We start from the raw sequence: 5447 nt of genomic DNA on the forward strand, positions 1-5447 counted from the left end.
CTCTTATTATGATTTCTTGGGGGATTTACTTCAAAATTATTTTTAAAATAGTTTGCTCATACAATTATTTATTTTTGCTATTTTGGTTTTACATATTACGGGTTAATTTCCTACAATGCAAAGCAAGGATTCAGAGGTCTTGTATAGCCACAGCCACCTTCATCCTACACAATTCTCACCCTTGCCTCCATTCGGCCAATGTAACATTTATTACCGAAGTAAACATACTGATTCCCTGATGTATTTCTAATGATGTTCTGTTTTTAAATTCTGTAGTGTGTGAACTGTTAGACTCTGGACATTTCTAGGATGTTATCTGTGTCCTCTATCTTGAGAAATTTCAGAATTGCATGTTTTCATCCCTAGCGTTGAGTACATTAAAGGCCAGCCTTTCAAATCTACCAGATGTTTGTTGTTGTTTATTCAGTTGGTTCAATTTTATTTTTTGCTTTTGTTTTTTTAAAGTAATCGTATTGGTACACTGTTGACATACATAATGATCACAGGAATTTGTACCTCTACATAATACATTTTAATTCTTTTTTCCTGTTCCCCTCCCTTTCCTTCAACCCTTCTTCCCCCTCTGCAAAACTTAGTTTTTAATGTTTTCCTTCCATTTCCCCATTCTTATCCTTTCCTTCCTCCTCCCACCTCTCATTTCCCCTTCCAATCTGAACATTTTCCTCCTACTTCCCAGTATCTATCATCCATTGTAGTCCCTTTGGGTTTATCATACAAGAGAGACAATGGGACATTTAAACATGTGTGCTTGATTTATTTCACTTAACATATTCTCAAGGTGCATCCATTTACCTAAATATGTCTCAAGTTTATCATTCTTTAAGGATGCATAGTACTCCATTGTATATAAAAACCACATTTTCTTTATCCATTCATCCATTAACGGGTATCTCAGCTGTTTTCAAGATGTAGCTATTACAAATTCTGTGGCACTAAATACAAGTGTTCATATATCACTGTGGTATGATGCTTTTAACTCTTTTGGGGAGATATCTAGAAGGGGAATAGCTGGGTCAAATGGAACCTGTACTTTTAGTTTTTTGAGGAATCACCAAACTGATTTCTATATTGTTTGTACCAGTTTGTACTCTCCAACAATGGAGAAGGATTCCTTTTTCCCCAAAGCCTTATTGCCATTTGTTATTAGTTGATTTCTGGATGAGAGCCATTCTTTGTGGCGTGAGATGGAATCTGTGTTGTTTTAATTTAAATTTCTCAAATGACCAGTAATGTTGATTTTTTTTCATGTATTTTTTTGCTGTTTGTACTTCTTCATCTGAGAAGTGAATATTCATTTCAGATGCCCATTTTTGGATTGGGTCTTTAAACTTGGGAGGGGATGTCTGGTTTTGTTGTTGTTTGTTTGTTTGTTTTACTTTTATAATATCCTAGATGATAGTCCTTTGTGTGAAGAATAGCTGGTAAAAATCTGTTTTCCCATTCTGTGGGTTGTCTCTATACTCTGTTGGTGGTTTCTTTTGATGTGCAAAAGCTTTTTAATTTGATGTGATTCCAGTTGATTCTTTGTATTATTTCCTGTGTAATCAGTTTTTTTCATAAAGTCTTTGCCTACACCTATGTTTTCAAGAGTTTTACCTATTCTATCTTTCGGCAGATTGTTTCTATTTTATATTTAGATCTTTGATCCATTTTGATTTTAGTTTGGTGCATGGTAAGATATATGGGTCTAGGTTTAATCTTCATCATGTTGAAAGCCAATTTTCCTAGAACCACTTATTAAATAGGCTGTCTTTCTTTTGGTAAATGTTTTTGGCCTCTTTGTCAAAGATAAGGTGTCTGAGTGTGTTTGGAGTTGTTTCTGCATCTTCTGTTCCATTGATCTTCAGGGTTTTTTGGTTTTTTGGGTTTTTTGCCCAGTACCATGCTGTTTTTATCATAGTAGCTTTGTAGTGTAATTTCAAATTGGGGATTGTGATGCCCCCTGCCTTAGCTTTGTTGTCCAGAATTGCTTTTGCTATTCTAGGTCTCCTCTTCTGATTCCAAATGATTTTAGGATTATTTTCTCTAGTTCTGTAAAGTATGCTATTGGTATTTTGATCAGGATTGAATTAAATATGTACAACAATTTTGGGGAGTATGGTCATTTTCACTATATTGATTCTGCCTATCCAAGAACATGGGATATATTTCCATTTTTTAATGTTCTCTTTAATCTCCTTTTTTCAGAGTATTGTAGTTTTCAATGAAGAGGTCTTTTACTTCCTTTGTTAGGTTGATTCCTAAGTATTTCATTTTTCTCAATTCTGTTATGAAAGGTGTTGTTTCCCTAATTTCTCTGTCAGTGAATTTGTTATTTGTATACAAGAACACTATTGATTTTGGAGTGTTGACTTTGGATCCTGCTATGCTACTCAACTTGGTTATTAAATTAAATTTGGTGGAGTTTTGGGGTCTTCTATGTGGAGTATCACATCATCCAGAAACAGTGATAATTTAACTTCTTCATTTCTTATTCATGTTCCTTTTATTTCTTTCTCTGATCTAATTGCTCTGGCTAATGTTTCCAGAACTATATTGAACAGGACTGGTGATATTGGGCATCCTTGTCTTCTTCCTGATTTTAGAATGAAAGCTTTCAGTGTTTGACCATTTGGTATGATGTTGGGTGATGATTTGTCTTAGGCGGCTTTTAATCATATCCAGATAAAGACCTTTAATTCCAATTTTTTGTAGGATTTTTTTCTTATCATTAATGGGTGTTAGACTTTGTCAAATGCTTTTTCTGAATCTATTGCGATAGGGGCTGGGGATTTAGCTCAGTGGTTCTGCTGCCTACCTTGAATCTATTGTGATAACCATGTGGTTTACATCCTTGGTTCTATTAATATGGTATATCACATTTATTGATTTGTGTATGTTGAACTACCCCTGCATCCCTGGATGGATCCTACTTGATCATGGTGTATATTCTTCTTGATGATTTGCTGTATCTACTGAGGATTTTTGCATCAATGTTCACTAGAGAGATTGGCTTGTAGTTTTCTTTTTTGGTTAAATCCTTCTCTGGCTCTGGTATCAGAGTAATATTTGCTCTTCCAGGAATGACTCTAGGAGTTTTGCTTCCCTTTCAATTTCATGAAAGAGTTTGAGGAACTTCTCTGAAGTTCTTGTAGAATTCAGCAGTGAATCTGTCAGGGCCAGGACTTTCCTTTGTTGGAAGTTTTTAAAATTACTTCTTCCATTTCATAGGCTGATACTGAGTTATTTAGAATTTTCATATCTTCTTGCTTCAGCTTTGGTAATTCATATGTATCTAGGAATCTGCCCATTTCTTCTGAGTTTTCTATCTCATTAGAGTACAGTTTCTCAGAGCTGGCTTTGGCAGCATATATACTAAAATTAGAGTGCAGGTTCTCAAAGTCAGTATTATTGTTGATTTTTAAGACAGGGTCTCACTATATCATCTAGGCTAGCCTTAAACTCACTGTGTATCCCAGGCTGGCTGTGAACTCTGATCTAATGTAATTGTTTTATGTTTACATGTTTTCTTACTGGTTAAACTTCTTGCAGCTGCTTCAATAAAATAATTTTTGAGTAAAAAAAAAAAAAAACCAAAAAACAAAACTCCAAACCTATCCTTGTTCTAACTGCATAACTTTTCTAATCAATATTACATTTGTGCCATTTTTTGCTTGTTTTTCACGTTAGCCTTTGAGTTCTGACTATGTGGTGGAACCCACTTCTATAAATTCATCCCTGACCTCCCGTGAAATCCCAAAGCATTTCACGGTTCCTTGTCTCCCCTGTAGCTTTTGCCTACTGTCCACTTTCTTCTCCTTAAACCTGCTGCTGTGACTTCACACCTTGCCAAGCATTGCTCTTTGCTTCAGATTCTCCTTGCCTTGAGGCATTTAGCCTGTGTATGATTTCCATAAACACATTCCATTCTGCACGTCTGGGCTCTCTTGCACTTTGTGCTAACAGTTGCCTCAAGAAACACAACATAATAAACAAACGAACAAAAAAACCACCACTTTACCCCGTGAAAGTCTCCTGTCTGAAGTCTGAAATAGAAATTTCTTCAGACACAATGGCCTTAAGGAGTGTTGCGTGTGCGTATCTTTTATGTTTGTTTGTTTGTTTTGAGGCGGGGTCTTACTATGCAGTTCAGGGTGGCTTTAACTCACTAGGTAGCCTAGGCTGGACTCAAATTTGCAACTATCCTGCTTCAGCCTCCCAACTGTGCCATCATGCCCAGGGCTTAAGGGCAAATTGTAAATTTTCAAACTCTTCAAAAATAGTGTTGTTCCTCACCTCCTCCCCTGGGTAACAGACTGAGTAAATCATCCTTTTTTCTCTTCACTTCACGGTACAGTACTAAAATACTACTGCGGGGGAGCAAGCAAAAGGGTTTTTTGTATTGTTATTGCTGTTTATGAATTAGCAAATTATTTTCTAGCGTCTCTGTCTTCTTCCTTATTCTCCTACCTTCTACAATTTTGAGGAGTCCCTAGGGAAAGTGAATGGAGGAGGAAGCCAGTATATTGAGCTGTTCCACCTTTAAAACTTTTCTTTTTCTTTTCTTTTCTTTTCTTTTCTTTTCTTTTTTTTTTTTTTTTTTTTTTTTTTTTTTTTTTTTTTTTTTTTTTTGAGACGGGATCTGGCTATGTAGTTCATTCTGAACTTGGAGCTCAGGTGATTCTCTTGCCTCAGCCTCCCTAGTGCACTACCTCGCCTGGCCCAAATTTATTTTCAACTGCACTTAAAACTTATTTGGGATATCAGCTTATGTATTTAAGACAAAATGCGTATGTGTGTGTGTAGTGGGGAATAGGTTCTCACCAAAAGGGTGAGAGCCACTACACCTTCCGTGTGTGTGTGTGTGTGTGTGTGTGTGTGTGTGTGTGTGTGTGTGTGTGTGGAGGGGGAATGCAGTTTGGGGTGTCAGATCTGCTCCATAAAACGTCAATACCAGAGGCACAACCACCTTCAGTAGCCTGATCCTGTGATTTGAGGAAAGCTCAGGGTTAGAAAGCACAGCAGCTGTCAACTTTGTGACCTTAAATCCATTACCTCTGATTTTATCCTCTGTCACTTTACAGAGTTGTTGAAATGAAATAATCTAAGTAAAAGTATTCTGAGAAATAACAGGGCTGGTTTGTTTGAATTGGCACACCGCTCAGCTAGATTCCCACCCAAGGGGCAACCTTTTCTTGCTCCCCTCACCGCTCTCCTCCCTCCCAAGCCCCGCAGACGGCAGCTGGAGGCCGCTGCGGGTTATCTCCATGGCAACCGCTGCGCCTCCCGGGCCCCGCCCCCTCCCTCCCAGAGGACCGGAAGCTTCTGGGAGCCCGGCCCTTCCTTAGGTTTTTCCCCGCGTGGCTGCTCCTGTCTTTCCACGCCTGGAGGTGAGAGGTGAGGCCTCCTCAGGCCCATAGACCGCGGGCAGCAGCCGTGGGGCCGGG

The sequence above is a fragment of the Fukomys damarensis genome, unplaced genomic scaffold (genome assembly GCF_012274545.1).
Source record: "Fukomys damarensis isolate Sample0158 unplaced genomic scaffold, DMR_v1.0_HiC HiC_scaffold_30, whole genome shotgun sequence".
NCBI lineage: Eukaryota > Metazoa > Chordata > Mammalia > Rodentia > Bathyergidae > Fukomys > Fukomys damarensis.